The sequence below is a fragment of the Seriola lalandi genome, unplaced genomic scaffold, assembly GCF_002814215.2.
Source record: "Seriola lalandi dorsalis isolate HSWRI2012SDOR001 ecotype SW California unplaced genomic scaffold, Sedor1 jcf7180002053690, whole genome shotgun sequence".
NCBI lineage: Eukaryota > Metazoa > Chordata > Actinopteri > Carangiformes > Carangidae > Seriola > Seriola lalandi.
In genome coordinates this window covers 718681-737940 of record NW_019524243.1, presented here as the reverse complement: position 1 = coordinate 737940, position 19260 = coordinate 718681, and the positions used below count along the sequence as shown (strand labels likewise).

At 41.1% G+C, this 19260-nt stretch overlaps 1 long non-coding RNA gene across 1 annotated transcript in view; it reads right to left on the bottom strand.

Moving 5' to 3' along the window:
• Nucleotides 1-19260, bottom strand: part of LOC111651561 (uncharacterized) — a 40428-nt gene that overhangs the window by 16506 nt on the left and 4662 nt on the right. The window contains exon 2 of the long non-coding RNA XR_002760527.2: nucleotides 8525-8620. This is a non-coding gene — a long non-coding RNA (uncharacterized LOC111651561). The remainder of the gene's footprint in view (nucleotides 1-8524; nucleotides 8621-19260) is intronic.

Genomic DNA, 19260 nt, shown 5'->3' with positions numbered 1-19260 from the left:
CCCCTTCTCTCCCCTTGCCCCTCTCATTCCCCCTCCCAGTCCTCTGTTTCTCCTCTTCTCTCTGCCTCTCGCTCTCTCCTGCTCTGGATGGGAAAGGTGATGCAAAGATGGTATGACAGGCAAAGCATCCCTCACTATCCCACATGCAAAAACGAAGAGGAACAAAGGACAGATGGAGGGAATAGAGTAGGTGGCTGGTAAGATGATGAGGGAAAGGAAGTATGGATGAAAGGATGAGAGGGAAAGACGGGGAAGAGAGATGATGGCTGAGAAGATAGAAGGATATGGAAACAAGATGGTGGGAAAAGAAGACACAATGAAAGTGGAGAAGAAAAAAAAAAGATGACGATCAGAGAAGCACCTCTCGCCATCTCCCTCCATCCCTCTCTTTTTCTCCACTTCCCCCCTCCCACCCGATCCTTTGCTCCTGTCAGGTTCCCACCCGCTCCTGCTCTCCCCCACACCTCTTCTTTTTACCCCCCGCTCTCCCCTCTTGCCCCTTTTTCACCCACCTCCCTTCCCCGCTTCTGCTACCTCACCCCATCTCTGGTTCGCCTCTTAATGAGAGCTAGCGGGACAATAGTACCATTGTTGCCCGTGTTTGGGAACCCTGGACTGAAACAATCGCTGTTTACCCAAGCAGTGGCACAGCCTGGACCCTCTCCTTCATTACAGCCGGGCCAAGTCTGATTAAGTCTGTTCCACAAGTGCTACAATAAGCCACTGAGCTGGCCACTACCACTCATCCACTCTCCTCTGTCCTTTCCCTCTACCTCCATCTCTTTCTCCAACACTTTCTCCCCTGTCCGTCTTCTGCGGTCATAATTTCAGTTGGATTTTCTCTGTATATTCTCGTCCTTGCTTCCAGTTGCTCCCCGTCTGATTTACATATCGTTCATCCTCAATCACCAGGAGAATCAGATTTACTATAAGAGAGGCACAAGACAGAAAGAGAGGACGGAATGCAAAAAGAAACAGAGAAGAGATGGAGTATAAATGACAAAGTAAGTGTCTCAAAAATCATTAGTTGAATCTGATCTATTTTAAAAATGACCTTCATAATCTAGGACAAAAGCTAATTTCTTTATTCTTTATTCCCACGGGGGTCGAACGGGCTGCAGGCAGTGGCAATATGACTGACTGCGAGAAATAAGAGAAAACTCTCTTAACATAATGGTCTCAGATCATAAAAAAAAATTGGCATGGAGGTAGTGTTATCAAGCTGATGCTTGTGGCAGAGACGCACTGAATCAGTGGATTGAAAGCCTTTTCACTCAACCATATCCCTCAGCTCTGTGGCTTGTAACAGAAGTATGCTACCAGCACTATGCAAAACAGCATCATGAATATGCGTAATTAGGTGGGACTGGTGTAATTTTTCTGGGTTATGGGATGTGACATTTGTGGGGCAGGAGCATACATCAGCGTAAGCACGACTGACAAATGCATAATCCCTTTCTCTGCAATGAGGCATTTTACACTTTGCGATACAAAATATACAGTTTGCCTTCATACACTTAACAGCCGCATGCAGAATGCACAAAATCATCCAGATAAACATACACAAACACACACACGCAGGCACGCCCCCGTACACTCACGCAGGCATAGACACGCACAGATGGACACATATGCAAAAGCACTGTGCGTATGGCACTGAAAGAAATCTGTACGTTTGAACGCAAATATAAACTCTAGATCAAAGTCCAATTGTTTTAAAAGCTGTGTACAGGTAAGACATCAACAGAGAGACAGATAGCCAGAGCACATTTGTGTTTACTCGAGGAAAAGGAGAAAATAAAGGTTGAGTTATGTCTAAAAGTAGTAGACATGAGAATATCAAAGGGACACAATTACAGAGTAATAATGGAGGAAACCTGAAATAAATAAAAAATAAAATAAAATATGGCACAGCCTTGGAAGGCAGAAGGACACAAAGGCTGCTATTGCCAAGCAACAAGGTTAAAAGAGGATTGCTACGCATGAATGTTTAACATAATATGCTACTAGATATCAGTTGGTAAGGAGCTTTAGACATTGTTGTTAGTGAGCAGGAAATGCAGCACAGCTGATGAGAGAGCCAGAGCAAATTTCCCTCCACACTTAACTACACTGTTGAAAAATACCTGGAAGTCTCATAAGATTCTTTGCTTTTTTTTTCTTTTCTTTTTTTAAACAGCATTGAATTACTGAGCATCTATTATAGCCTAATATATAGCATGTTTTTTTCCTTCCTTTCTTTTTTTTTTGCATTAGTATTCAATTTAGATGAACCTTCAAAAGAACTGAACATGTGAGTGCACAAATAAGGACAGACACATGGGCATAGGTACACTGACAAAAGCATATATTAATAATTGGATCATATTCTCACACAACCAGAAACGCACGCACACACATATGCGCGCACACTATCAACACACCTCTCTAGCTCTTCAGAGAGAGCCAATTTATAGATACTGTACTAAACCCCCCCCTCATCACCTCTCGTCTTTCTCTTTGCCTTGCCATGCCCCTTTCCCCATTCACCCATACAGACGCACACACACACACACACACATACACACACGCACAGCACCCTGCACAATCCACCACCCTGCCACACATACCGAAGGGGAGGACACATCCCTCATAGCACCCAGGAAATTAACTTGACATTTGATGCAGACAGAAAAAATATATTTCGGTGGGGGGAGGAAAAAAAAACAAAGTGTACCAAAGCAGAGATAGCATAAACCCATCCCTTGTTCACCCTTCTCCACCCCACCCCCCTTAAGCCCAGGGACGCATTCGAGGGGGATTTCAGCGATCTGCATTGCAGACGCCACTGGGTGCCCACGGAAAAATGAGCTTCATCTTTTGCCTGTCCTTCTCAGTGTATGCTGTCTGTCCCTCTTTGTTTCCATCTTTTATGATGCCGGCACTCCATTTTCATATCCACTTCCCCTCCCTTGTTTGTGCCTTTCTGTTTGGGAGGAAGTTGAAAAAAAAAAAAAAAAATATATATATATATATATATAAAACAGTATTGGTGGATCACTCGATGGTGCATGTGTATGAAATTAAGGCACACCCTTTAAGCCACTCCTATTGAATACAAAATTTAATTTTGTGAGGATGAGGGTGTTTTAAATTGCTGCTGTCGTGCCATTTCTTTCCCTTTAGCTTAAAATCCTGGCCACTGATACACACTAATATCCCTTTGTAGAGTTATTATATTTAAATGGCTTTGTAAATCTGGGTTAATCACTCCACATTTTACAATCAATTGAGAAAAGACGCAATAAACATCCGCTGGTTGTAATTTTGCACAAAGCAATAACAACAGTCGCTCCTGTTACGCATATTGCGGTGCACCTACAATTTCATGCGAGCAGACTAGAAAATAAAGTGCGGTGTGAGCTTGCATATGTTTTATAAGATTAACGATCGCATCAAAGGCCTCGTGGTAACCTCAGCAAGGAGCCCAAACGCCACGAGCGCAGGCAGGCCACAATTAATACATCATTATGCACTGCTACAGTTTATACCCATGAACACACACAACACGCAGCAAGACCGCCGACCAGCTAGTGTCTGTCTCAATATCCCCTGCATTAGACATGCAGGAATGTTAACATCATTATGCACAATTGTGAATGTCTGTCTGAGCCCTCCCCCTTTTCTCCCCTACCATATTGTGTCTGCGGTTTAGTCCACTTGTATATGTGTGTGTGTGTGTGTGTGTGTGTGTGTGTGTGTGTGTGTGTGTGTCTGTGTGGTGTCTGAAAGAGGGCGGCATTATTTGAATATGATTTTTTGTGTATGCAAGTTGAGACAAATTACTTATTGTTGTATGGCTATGGGACTGAATGTGATATTGTTAAAGCATGTCTACATTAATATCAGCATTTTGTGGAGGGAAGTGATGTTGCAGGAATTAATTTCACGGAAAAAAAAATACATGCTTTGCAAAATGATTCAATTTATGTGTAAGGATTTTATTGCATCATTTTAGAATTTTTCTACGAATTAGGATTGAGTGAAAGTTTTGAATTAATTTGTGATGAAACACACACTGGCATATTTTACACCAAACACGCACACACACAAACACACACACACACACACACACACACACACACACACACACACACACACACACACACACTTAAGACACTGTGTTGTATTATGAATTATAAAAGTAATGATATATAATTTAGGATGGAAGCAAAGTGGCTTTTAACTTATCTTTTTGCGCTGTCTATGCTGATGCATTTGTGATGATGCAGTAACTCTACTAGTGCTTTAAATATCCATGGTGAAAACCAAATCAAATATCAAGTAAAATAATACAAGCATGTTTTTCTTTTTTTAGGGCTTTGAGGCTGACCTGCGCTGTCATTACTTAATCCCCCAGTAACTGAACATAATTATGAAAATGTCACATGTTTGATAAAGCTGAAGTTTTCACTGGGAGGGCGAGTAGCAGAGGTGTGACTTTCATTAGCGTTGCTGTTACTAATATCTGTTCTGCATTTCTCTGCGGCGGTACGGTCAAAATATTGCATCATCTAAACACACACACACACACACACACACACACACACGCACGCATACATACACGTACACACGCACATATATATATACATACATACTGCAATGCTGTTAGCAGCCACTGTATTACAGTTGCATTCACTGTGCTTTAGAATCGCCTCTATAATGAACACTTCGCATTTTGTTGCATCACAAAATAAATAAATAAAGCACAATTTCTATCAAAAAAGAAAGAAATACAAAGGTACATATCATTCAGGAATTGTGGGTAAACACATCTACCCAGTATTTGTAAGCAAAGAAAATTCTACAAAGTCTCAAGCAGAGATTTAGAATCAGATTCAGAACCAATATACATTCAGTAATGTGCCACAACTTTAAGGAAGATTGTCCAGCAAGTGTTGTATACAAAGTCTTCTGCTTATTCAAACTCTCCCCCTGCCACCTCGCTATTCCTTGCTCCCAGCGATTTGCATTCATTTGCATGATTTTACGATGTGCATATCCTTTGTTCTGACTGTATGATGATGCAGAAGAAACCCTCCCTACGCAGCGCTATTACCCAGCCCGCTGAAAGCTACTTGAATATTTAATGAAAAAAAAAAACTGTAGTTTATCTGTTTTAATTATAAATTGATAAGACGAGATTTCCACAAATACCAGACTCATCCCCCGGTGCATCCATGATAATGTAGCGCATCAGAATGAGGGGGGAAAAAAAAGATGAGTATGTTCTAGTTTTGTGGAATTTTTGAACAACCATGGAAAGGACATATTGTGCTATCGCTAAGAGGCATGAGCATCTGCAATATATAGCACGGGGAAAGGATTGCATCCAAGCATGAAATATGGAATTACTTGACAAATAGGAAATAGGAAAAATTATAGATGAAAACTAAATCACTGAAAAGAAAAAAAATACCTTTCACATATTTTACAATATTTTCATAAATAATGTATTGTTTTCTCCCTCAGTTGCCTCCCTGGTTTTAGTCATCATTTGTAATTGTTTGCTGTTGTATTACCTGATCATAAAGAATTAAGCCTTTGCATTTACCAAGCAATCTCTACTGTGCAAAATTGTCATTTTGACATTTGTGAATGGACCTACTGCAAAGGCTTCCTCAATGCTGGCATCTTTTGTTCTCTGTTGCTGTTTTATCTATGCAGACAACATGCACACACACACATACACACACAGACACACAAACACACTGATGCTTTAGCACTCCTTAATCATGCAGACACAAGCAGACGACTTCATTAATCGCTGTGGGCTAGCACTGATGATACAGAAGCCGGCCTACAAGACTGGAGGGTTTATATGCACAAATACGGGCGCCACATTATAAGTACTTACTCCCGCTGGCGCCCTAATAGTAAGCAGCTGTACTGCAAATATGCATGTCTGACAGATGATTATGAGTATAGCATAGGAAATGAGGTGATGCAATGTAAACAAACTATACTGTAGAGCAAACATTGTGGGTTTCTGTGGATGCTTATCTTAATATTCAGCAAATGGTACTGAGGCAAAATTTGCAGTGTAAATGTTTTGTGTTTGCCTAAGCTGTGGAAATATTAATCATGGCCATAGAAATTTTAATATCAAGAGAGAAGGAGAGAAAGAAAGAGATAGGAATGTAACCCTATAAAAAAAAAACAACCCTGTCCTCATTTCAAGTGGGAACATTTCCTGATATTGTCAAAGTAAATCTGCATCTGCATAGATGGAAAGCTTTCCTCGTTTCCTGTTTCAGTTTCATACCCATGACCTTGCCATATTGTGTATACAGGCAGTGGCTGATGGGCATTTAGATGTTCCTTGTAAAAAAGAAAAAAAAGAAAAAAAACCCTTTCTAAGTAAATAATGCAAACTCGGGGTATAGAGGTCTAATGACCCTGACACACTTAAAGGGCTGGGCTTTTAGCTTAGAGCGAAGTCAATCTAAGGTGATCATTTTCTATGTAGAGAAATGTTTGCAAACATCCTCCATAGAGCTCTTGTTTACTCTGTCGCATTGGATCATCTGGTGGAAACTCTTACCATTGAAATTGATGAAAACAACATTTTTTTTTTTTTGCATTCAAAAGTCAGCTTTTTAATGCCGTTCAGCAAAGTGTGCCATATTTAAAGCTGTTTACCCTCCTCAATGATGCAGTGACACAATTCTGGAGTCTCATGTAACAACCTCCTTTTCACGAAGTGCCAATGGTTTTCACTTTACTCCTTTAACTTTGGTTGCCCCAGATTAACACTATCATTTCACTATCAACAACCCCCCCCCCCCAAAAAAAAAAAAAAAAAAAAAAACAGTAATTTGTAAATGCTGAGCTGATGCTATATTGGGCAATACATATAGAGTAAACACAGAAGAACACAAAGATCACATTATAAGATATTCAATTTGAAGCACAGCTATGGTGCCTAAAGTCTCTTAATTTTATACAAAAAAGTAATTTATGGAAATGTACTGCAGAGATTGCCATAACACACCATCTCTCTGTGGTATAGTCTAGATGGCTACACACTTCAGCACTGACTTTTCCTACCTAGTGACTTGCCCTGCCCTTCTAATTGGCCCTTCTGAGCAGTCCACCAAATGTGTGTGAGTATTGGGAGTAATTAGGACGACTAACACCACCGCACACTGAGGCCCATGGGCGCTGACATACCACCTCTCCTCTTCATCCCCTTATTTTATTTTATTTTTTTTTATTATTTTATTTTTTTAGCAACTCCAAGAAATAAACTTTTAACTCAACAGAACATGTAGAGTCACTGGGGTATTTTCATTCGGTTGAAGTTTGTCACACCAAAGGTGCACGATGTGTGTGGTATTGTTTCTAACCATCAAGAGCGTAAGCCTGGCGTAGGTACCAAGTGCTACTGTATATTTTCTGCTGACAGTGACAGATGTCAATCACTGCAGCTAGTTATGCACAGTGTGTACACCTCATATCCCAACACTTTATGCCGCATTTCGAGAGGTCACCTAGACATAAGAAAAATGGTGTCAAAGCGGAAATAAAGGCAGCACAGATTGAAATCTGAGAGCAAGCTGTGCTCATTAAAATGTTTGCCTCTCTTCAGTAAAATGTCACGTCTAATAATGGCTTGGGGTCTAATTGATAGAGCAAGATGCCCTGCACGCAATGCAAACAACGCCATGCAGAGCGGAGGGCAATTACTGTTACCGCATGGATTTCAATGGCTAGAGGAAATTTTTGAAATCACTTCCTGGTTGTAGCTGCTGTTGGTGTATGTGTGTTGTGTTGTTGTGATGATGAACAGTGAACAGCAACCTCTGTTTCCCCCGTGCTTCTTGTCTTTGGTATGGACCACAGGGCAAAGGATGGGTCATGGGATTTGATATTGCCCACGATCACATCGCCTGAGCTGCCTTCAAACCACTGTTATTCTGTTTACTGTGTCCTCTGGACCACTACTAACATCTATGCCTTTTTCCAACACACACATGGGCTAACTTTGCTGCAGGCAAACAGACACACACATCAGCAGAGATGGGCACAGAGGGTAAAAAACCCCTGCCAACAAAGACATTTAGCTATTTTTGACAAAATTTTCAACACTTTGTATAACATTTTCAATATAGAGTATTGGAAATTTACAGATAAATATCAAAAGCTTTAGAAGATAACATTTGCAGTGCTCAGTAAATAATTCAGAGCAAAAATAATTGTGGGTTGTGAATTTGAAAAACAAATGAAAATCAATTCTTTGTAGAGTGAGTACCACTGAAATGTTTTCTCCTTAAATTAACAGACATCTCAGAAAATCCATAAATAGAGGAAAATGCAGTTTAGGAGTGAGTGGACTAAATTTAGGTTCTTTCTGCCAGATACAAAAATGGGTAGCAGGCATATGTAGGGAGGCCTACGCATATAGCCCATATAGGCTAATGCTACATACACAGACAGACAGACAGACACACACACACATTCTGGTTTATTAACCCAAGCTCACCTCATGTGGGTCCAGTGGAGAGCAAAATCTCAGAGATCTCATGTTGACCTCTACTTCTTGCTGCCTGCAGTCCTCCACAGCTCCCTTTCTCCATCACTGAAGTATTAGAAGACACACACACACACACACACACACACACACACACACACACACACACACACACACACACACACACACAGGCAGTGAGTGACTATATTTACCAAGAGGTAACCTTTACATGTTGAATAACTCTTCTTGAGCAAATCACAATTAACATGTTCCCACTAAAACGAAAGGAAGCAAAGCAAATGCACAGTTATAGCGGTAGCAGAAGGAAACAGAGGTATCATTTCCCATAGCTAAGTTTACTTGCAGGAATTCAAATTGGCAATAACTTTGTGCAAATGTCGTCTCAACCTTTACACTTTGCCACAAATAGCAAGTCAAACTTGGGACCTTTATGGCACATGAACAGCTGGTTTATACATCATTTGAAGGTCACGGGAGGTGTGTTCTTTTCATACTGGAAAATATTAATAAGAAACTTTGTTTAAATGTTAACCTAGGAGTCTAAAATTGAATTATTGAGGTATAGATACTTAAATATCTCATATTAAAACTGAGATAAATTTAAGTAGTTAAGTCAGAGTAATTCTGCTGTGTACTAACACTGTTTCAGCAGCCATGTTGTTGAACCCAGCAACCCCTGACCTTTCACTCCTCATCTCACTGGTGGGTGAGCAGGTCAGATGTCAAATGTCAAGGCTAAAGGACAAGTCCATTTGAGGTCAAAGGTAACCATTATAGATTGTAGCAGTTTATGGTTAGTTTGAGACCTAATTGTTGACCTCACACAGCAACAATGAACTTGAATGCACCCTTAAACATTTATTTAGTTTTTTTTTTTTTTTTTTTCATTTTGATTCTTTAACCCTGTAAAAAGATGTGACTGCTGACATGGTCAGATAGGTTTAAGAAAACCAGGTTAAAAACGGATCAGGTGAAAAATACAGTCATTGAACATGAATGACAACAAGCAATGCTTTGGTTTAAATCCAAAAACTTGAAGAGTTCATTGTATTTTCATGTGGATGGTTCTGACTCATTGGGAGGACATATATTGCTCATACTGTATGTTGTTTCTTTCTTCTGGATTTCTTTCCTGCTGTGTTCCCAAGTGATTGTGAGGCTCTTCTGGCACGGCAGTATCAAACTGACAGATGCCACATTTTATCAGAGCTTCGTATCAAAGCACACACACACACACACACACACACACACACACATAACCACACACTTGCGGATGCTTCAGGATGCTGCATGGCAATAATCAATAATACAACCACACAAGATTCTTGTGATTTCACTCTCAATTTTATTTATGTTTTTATTTCATCAAATACAAACTGCAAAAATGCATCAAAGTCAAGAATCCTGTAAAAAAAAACAAACATGAATGTCAGACAGCCATCACCTATATATTCAATTAACACGTCAGGAAACAAAAGCAGAACCAATAAAAACAATTAGGATATTGTTATACAGGGCATAATTGTCATACTCCCCATTGCAATGTTCGAGACTCTTGTGAGTGTGTCTTGCGGTTGTGTGACAAACCAATGTGTGTGTGTGTGTGTGTGTGTGTGTGCATGCATGTGTGTGTGTGTCTCTAGCCCTACGGCAGGGTTTAGGGTAACTATACCGCACTCCCCCCTCAACCTTCACCTCGTTCCCTTTGCGGCTTGTGTGGCTTGTCTCATCCCATCTCCCTCCTGCTCCTCTATCTTCCTCCTCCGCTCTGCCCCCCCCATCCTCCCCAACCCCACCCCTGCTATCCCCACCACTACTCTGCTTCTCTGCCTACGTGTGTGTATGTGTGTGTGTGTGTGTGTGTGTGTGTGTGTGTGTAGGGTGGGTGGGGGTGGTGGGCTACACCGGCAACGACAGTGCCAAGAATCAACCCCCTGGATTCTCTAAAGCAGCAGTGTGGTGATGCGGACGATGCTAAATCTTATGCAAATTGCATGTGTATACATATCACACACAATCACACACATGTGCAATATAAGATAACATAAAGAGGAACATATACAAGACCTACAAGGATTATTATTATAGAGTTTAAAAATAGAAATTTTATTTAAGTGAGCTGGACTGATTTGAAACACAGTATAAGAAGATTAAAAAGTAGAAAAAACTACATTTATCTTGACTTAAGAGATGCTGTACTGACTGTGCCTTTCTAACATTGTGCGACTCCTCACCAACTGCACCTACCTATACGACAAAAAGAAGTAGTCATAGAACAAAAGCATTTCCTTTACGAGAGGTGTGCCTACTCTCCACCCCGGTGGCTTACAGTGTTTCATTATCCAAAGTCGAGGTCTGCTTTGCCACCCAGCTCCCCCATGCTGCCTGTCTCATTTCCTACCGGTAACAATCCATTAGCCAACGCCAGGCTCAGACACGCCGCCGTTTAATTATTCTCACTTCTTTGGCAGCACGCCGGGGCGTACCACTCATCAGAGGAAACAGGGAGGTAGGGAAGGAGAACAGCTGATATTGTATACATTCTTTATGCATGTAAAAAGGGACAACGGCCGACTATGAAAGGAGACAAGGCTCAGGCAGACATAATTTCCACGTACCCATTCACACACTTCTAGTATATAAACACGTTGGCTTCCAGATGAATACGTACACGGCAATGTACATGTATCTTCAGAGACAAATTTACACACTAACAACCAGTTAAAGCCAAAACTCTAATTGTGACAATAGTCAAATACCTCAGATAACAAACTTAACTAAACTGGTGAACCGCATATTTGTGCGTGTGCGTGTGTCGATGCACAAAAAATGAGGATGATGTATGGTATAATTCATCTTGAATAATTTCCTGCGCATTCTTCTTCATGCTATGCCTCAGGAGCACTTCAGGATGAAAGGGAATGCTAATGCTGTGTCTGTATCTCGCTGAACAATGTGTGTTCGTGCACTGTACGTGAGTGTGTGCGAGGGTGTGTGTGTGTGTGTGTGTGTGTGTGTGTGTCGCCTCACTAAGCACATTTATGATAATTAACAGATAGGAGAGGTCAGCCACAGTATGTGTGTGTGACGGTGAGAGTGAGTAAGAGAGGAGACAGGAAAAGATAGGGACAACAGTGCTGATTTACATACACTGGCGAAATTGCCATCGACTTCCTTTCTTTGCTCTATAGCATTTGCATTGTCATTTTTGATGTAACAGTTTTAGAAAATGTACCATTTATACTTTTATCAGTAACTTTTCACAGAGGGTACTATTCTGCACCTTTATTCTTAAGTTTCAGGGAATGTACACTGACATATTTGTGACATATAATATGCTGACTTTTATTTCAGTGACATCTGGAACTTTAAAGTGGCGAGCTCTAGTTAAAAAACGAGGGCAATCATATGATTTAATTAACTGTTTAACACTGTAAATAAACACATAAATGCATGTTACTTCAAATACACTTGGATAGAAATGCTGTGTGTACGGTGTTTTCTCAAACCGAACTCAGTAAAAGCCAATGCACATGTGGTGTCTTGGGCTGAAAATACATGGAGGTGTTATATTGAAATCATTTAAACATTAGCCAATACCAGTTTAGTTCTAATGAGCATGGTGCTAGTTGTAGCGCAACTACCCAATAAACGGCTTGCAATAGAAAGCTAAATGCAGGCTGATCTTGAAGGTGACAGTAATCGAGCGAATTAATACATGCAAATGAAATGCTCAGCATGCATAGCTGCTGTTGACAGTAACTGAATAATTGACTTTCCGAGCTCTGTGTTCTTGGCCACAAACCGCATAGAAATTTGTATGCATTAATGTGTATGCATGTGCGTGTCTATGCCAGCGGACATTTTAAGTCTACCCTCCTCACACTCTCACTACTGCCAAACGCCTTAAGATGGTGGCACCTTGAGGCAGAGAGAGACACTCATAGAGAAAGCCAACCTCCTCCTCCCTTTCCCCCTTCTTCCACCTCGGGTCCTCACGACAACACAGGACAGGCCCCCCTTCCTAACCCTTAGCCCCCCTAATAAATATTTAATTCGCCCCTCTCTAATAAGGATATTAGGCGAGTACACCCCAGCCCTGGCATATATGCATGAGTCCTTTCTCATCAAATTTACATAAAAGGGCCAGATGCTAATGCGAGCGTAGCAACTACTGCTCGCTATTCTATATGCGCTGGTACTAGCTCCCTAGTCCGAGAGCCCATATAATTTAATTGCCGAACAGCATATATTTTTCAAACGGTTCGCCGTATTCAAATTGCATCTAGGCCTCAATACCATGCTTTACAAAGAGCCGAAAGATGGGCATATTTTAATTGTAGTGGCAGCACGTCTACAGTATTTATGCTTGTTTAATGTTTTCTGAAGACCTTCCCCCTTTACGAACCCGTACATAATACAGATGTGCTTATGCATAATATGAAAAAATGAGAACATCTGGGTGTTCGGACAGTGAACATGAGGACGTCGCGTTTTATAGAGTCAGAGCTTGTTCAAACATTAATTACCATTTCAACAATAAGAGCCAATTAAGGTTTGGAAACTGAATTATGCTGATAGTATTAGGAGTTTCCTAATGGGAAATTGAGAGTCAATACAGTGAGAGACAATTCAGCATTATAATTTAGTAGCAAGTGCCTTGATATTGACAGATTGTGGATGTACAGTGTATATATGTATATAGAAAATATAACATCCACACCACCTAAATGTAGAGTACAGCATATAAAACGCTAGTGCCACAATGTTTGTAATTAATAGGGAATGAATAATGCAGTGACACGAAATATATTATTTACATCCTTTCATCTTCGAGGAAGATTCAAAGCATATTTCAGATGCAATTATACTAATTTATTTATAGTGCATAGTATTTGCATAATCAAAAGCCAGCGAAGCACAGATATCCTCGAAGTCAGGCTGACAGCCAGCTTTAGACCTGTAGTACAAAAACAGCAGTTATGTACACAGCCTTATTGTGCACTGCTACTGCCACAGTATTGATCCCTAACCATGAAAGTATATTGTATTGGCTATTAGCATTATTATCACTGGCAATTTAGGTACAAAGTGTACAATAAGGCATTTGTATCACATTGTACCTAAAGTCCTGGAACTTTTGCAGGTAGATTTTGTATCTGCATTAAAACAATATATGTTGACTGCTGTTGAATCATCAAATAGCAATTTCTATTTGTCAAAATCTTAAATTTTGGGGGATTACAAACATCATTATCAGCTCACACAGAATTGCATTAAACATTTTGATTCAACAAATTATCATAACAATAAAAATAGTCTTTAAAAAAAAATGCTGAGACAAGACAGCCACTAATGTTTACAGATTATTATGAATAACTATATTTCAAATAATAAAATAACCAATTATTCCTCTTAAATCCAAATAGTTAGAGAACTCTAGGACAGTTTGACATATCTCACAATCTCCTTTTCTGATTTTTGTTTTTCTTGCCTCTAGATTGAGCCTTTTTTTCCAAACAGTGATCAGTTTCTGCGATTAATGCTAAAATATTAGAGAAATGTGGGAGGTTACTGTGGCAGACTAGCAAGCATACTTATGAAGCTGTTAGATTAATAAGGCAGGTTTGGGCAAAACATGGACTGCAGTGTTAGCAGCATCAATTTTGGGAAAAAACACATTTTCGCCTTACTTCAGTTTTCCATGTTGCAGCTGTCAGTTTGATGGGAAATTAAGGGAGTAACAACAAGCTCACCATTTTAAATAGGCTAACTATATTTACAGAGACTCATAAAATTAGTCTTGGAGCATCTGTGTCATGAAAGTAATGTTTCAAATACAAATGATCATTTTCCACTTGGTGGTCACAAGTTTCACTTTGTGGTAAAACTGTGATTTTGTATGAGTTGGTATGATTGTGTGACAGAGAAGATTTGAATACCACAAGAGCTGAATGAACTCATCATGCCAGATAACAACTAACCTACACCATACAGACAACACAACTCTACTACTTTCAAACACAATCGCATCACGCTACATATGGAATAGATCTTTGACAAGAGGTAACAGGGCAAGGTTCCTGTCCAACATGTCGGCCATGCATATCCATGCAGTAGCTGAAGGGGAGGGCTATACAGCGTGGCAGAGCACAGCATGCCCGCTGCTCCCCACAAGACGCTCAAGTGGCCATGCATGATGTCATTAAAAAGGGCCCAACCATGACATTCCTCAGTGGATTATTGGCAAGTTATGGCCGGCTGGTCTGTTATGGTGTGAGATCGATCAGATCCCGGTTAATTGGCAATGACACCATTAATGAAGCCAGTGACACCTTCTTTTTTTAGTTTTTGTGTGTCAGTGTGTGTGTGTGTGTGTGTGTGTGTAGAAGACCAATGTACAATCTCAGACTTTGTGTTGCCTTATATATAAACCACAGCCTCAGTCTCTCACAGTTCATTAAGCAGCTATATTAACGCTATTTATAGAGCAAACTAGAGCAACTTAAACTAAGTCAATTAACCAATGCAGGTAAGGTTACCTGACAGGAAACACATTTTAACACTATAATATATGTCTACATTGACAGAGAGTAGGTTGCGTTATAGCTTCTTGCACAGAGCACATGCACAGTCACACAAACACATGCACATCCACACGCTCACAGAAACCAGGAACCTGTCCTGCATTGGCAGGGGCTGATGCTGCCATGCGCACGGTGATCTCACCTACCGTTGCCGTGGCGACACCAACCAGAGGGAAAAGCCTTGCTGTGTGTGCGCATGCGTGTGTGTCTGTGTGTGTGTGTGTGTATGTGTGTGTGTGTGTGTGTGACTGTGAGCCTGTGATTGTGACAGAAGCTAGAGCTGGAGGAAGAGAAGGAGGAGGAGAAGGAGGGCCTGCAGGAATTCACATTGTGCCTGGCTTGTTTAAGGTTTATGCCTCATTCACTTACCACCTTTTACCAGGGGAAATACTGAACTGGCCCTTTCAATTATCAAGGCAATAAATTCAGCATGGCTGTGTCTTTAAAATAGCAGGCCAGTGGTTTAATAGGGAAAGGGACAACATATGGGAAGGAAAAGGGTGTATGTCAATTAATTTGCGCAAGCTATATCGTGAGACGGGAGATAAACGGGAGGGGAAACATGCAGGGCTTCATGCATACATTGCTCAAACAGAAGCATAAGCACACAGACGCATGCAAGCACATACACAGCACGTACTCATGCGAGCTCCAAGACAACTGGCACACCACTACTCTTATTTCCCTTTAGACAAACAGCCAAACTAAACTGCCCTACTACCAGCTGGTATTGTTGAATTCTATTAGTGATGAAGAGCTAACTCAGACTATAGGGGTCATCTGCTCATCAATGGGTGGCGGTGGCCTAGGCTTGCTCCACAGCCATGAATGCACTGAATTCATTACTCCTGGTGCACAGATGGTGTCTGGCTGCCTGTCTCAAGTTCAAGTTCATGTCCAGGAGACACACACACACACACACACACACACACACACACACACACACACACACGAAAGGAGACAGATATGGCCCAAGCCAGACAGACAGACGTTGTTGACTGAGACACAGCTATTGTTCCCTTTCATTAACATGATGTAGTAGCCTCTCTAGCTCTCCAAGACGCCTAGGTCGGTTAATTGCTGAGACAAACGCACAGGGAAAACATACACACATGCAAACACAGACATACATACGTAGATGCACATGGAGTCTCTACCCAAGCCTCAGCAGCATGAAAACAGCCTTTCTTATCTGCTCAGTGAACCTGGATAAAATAGTTTTGACTGCAGCTGGCTAATTCTGCAGATGATGTTTCATGATAGCTCAGAATACGGCAGCATTTCCCACCGACAAAAAAAAAAAGAGCCATATATCTTTGTTATTGCAAAAAACAATCTGGGAGTAGGCCGCAATAAGCAATGAAAAAATACAGCCATGCAACACGCATATTAACAAATGGCACCTGTATGACAACTATATTCACAGCCTTCACCTGGGCCGACGCATATTATAAACCTGCTACCGCACCTGCCATACACAGCACAGAGGCACAGAGGAAGCGCATGAAAACCCCAGGCACGCTCACATAAAATATGCTGATTGCCCGTCCAATGAATATGAAAACACCTTCCATGGTCGCCATGGTTTTGTTACTCAACAAATCACGTGACGACAATGGCTGTGGCGCACTGTATGTGTGAGCGCAGAAGGAGGGCACAGACAAGCACATAGTCCCCATTTACTGAGGAGAAGGGAAAGGGGTCTGTCACCACCCATTTCTACGTGCATAGTCAAATCACACGGCTATATTTTTATATATATATGGAAATGGGGCCGTGCGAAATGAATGGCAGGTTCCTTTCTTTTTCCAGCAATGTGCTTATATGGCAGGAACACTTCTATAAATAATATAAAAGCATACTTTTGGCCACCTCACACACTAGAAAACACTACTCATCCTCATTTATAGAGACGCAGTGTTTTACGCATTGTAAATGTACCTTTACACTATCAGGTAAGTGTGAAATTTAGATACGGAGGCCACATCATCATCATCATCATCATCATCACAGATGGAGAATACAGTTCATTATTTTAAGGACTCATGACAGCAGTGGTTGTCAGTGGTCATAAAAAGCACTAATGTGAACCAAATTGGTGAGATTTACTCAGTCTCTAGAGACAGGCAGGCAGTAAAGGCTGTGCAAACCACTGCCAACCCACACTGCATCTCTCCTCCATGCAGCCCAGGAAAACTGAAAGTGGCTGGACAACGGAGATGCATGCAAGTGTGTTTTGCAGCTGTTTGAGACATGTGATACTGCTCTCTCCTGGTAACACCACATCTCAACATTGTATTGTATACCCTATTGACTGAGTGGACCTTCTCTTTTTTTATTCGATGCATTCAAGGTAAGGAATGAATAAAACCAGTAGATAGTTTATCTTGTGCATACTACCATTAGCCTCCTAGCCTGTTTAACATGTACTGAATTTGATAAAGGCTTAAATATTAATAGACAAAGGCTATGTCTCAATTCCCTCTCTACAGGAAGAACTCATAAAATGAGCCACTAGTCTAAGAAAAGCTAAAGTTGAAAAAAACATAAAGAAGAAGCAGAGTGGATGTGTGGACATTTGGTGACTGATATGAGCTAGTGGCTTAGTTACAGACCCTAAGTTTTTTTCCTACTCTGAATTGACATTTAATGTGGCCCCCAGACTTGAAAACAGTGTTCCCTTTCATAAAGCTAGACGACGATTTCAATCGACTTAACTGAGGACAATAAGACTTGTTTTATTCGCCACTGCTCGGCCCAAATTGTGTTCTCAAATTTTCTTTCGGGCAAACGACCTGGTATTGTATGCCGCCTTTGACAGGGGCCAGGAACAAGAGACACTAGTTTTGTCTGACGGTGTGAGAAAGTCAGCAAGAGACCTTTTCACCAAAGGCAGTGTTGAATTCAGCCACTGTGGCTCTGTTTAACACTGCACTTGAATAATCCTCTTTTGCAAAATAGCAGATTTCTGAACATATGCTGAAGTTGAACTAGCTTATAACTTGAACATAAATTTTGAAACCTAAAAAAAAAAACACATACACACTTTCAACCAGGATACAATGAAGATGAAATTAATTCTATGTCATTTAAATGATAATCCCTCCTTTAAACACGTGGTCTACACGGAAACGGCCTACCATCTGACAGATCCAGCAGTCAGTCATCGAGTGGACAACATTCACCTCAAGCTGTGTGTGTGGGTCAAAACTGTGCAACTCAGCTGTTAGTGAAAACTTCTTATTACAGTATTATTTTCTGGTAGCCAAGAAATACATCCGTTGTAAATATACAGGGTATATGTGTTTGTGTGTGTGTGTGTGTATATATATATATATATATATGTGTGTGTGTGTGTGTGTGTGTGTGTGTCTGTGTGTCTGTATAAATATGAGGGAAAGGCCTCCTATCCATGTAATTATATGCAGGGCTTCATGCATACATATAATTATAATTGACCCTTGGATTTGTCTTTTAAGTGGCCTACCCTCTATAGTTATTACAATATTCCATGTTTCATCCCACACTTTCATATTGCCTATAGCCCACTGATGATATACAGTGCTCTATACAACATTAATCTCAAAACGTTCTTCCTTCATTGTCAAGTTCAAATACAAACAATGCACCATGATGCCACCTATTCAAATGGCCCAGACTTCTCTATGCAACATTATCTGCGCTATTACTAATTCTCAGGAGAAGTACAACGCCTGGATCCGCGCGCTCAAGTGGGGCCATGCAGGATTACAGAGTTGCAGCACATCCCTTTCAAATTCATAAACCCGCATAGTTTTAAGATAATGACCCAAAGTCCTCATTATCAGTACAATTGGCGAGACATTACGCATTCAAGACCGTTACTACTCCAAGTTTAGGAGCGCCGCGTCGGCTGGGGCTGGGAAACGTCGCCTCTTTCTTTGGGGATGCAGATGAGTCTGGTGCACTTGACGTCTTTTCATGACCCCTGTCGGCCCCCATCCCCCCCTCCCCTCCCAGCCCCTCTAGGCCCTCACGGCGCTGTCTGTCATATTGGGCCTGGGCATGGCATTGCCACTTGCCCCACCGAGCGTGGGAATGGGATCGTCCAGTCGTTCACATCTCCTGCACTGCGGTTAACGGAATCAATTAAGCAGGCCC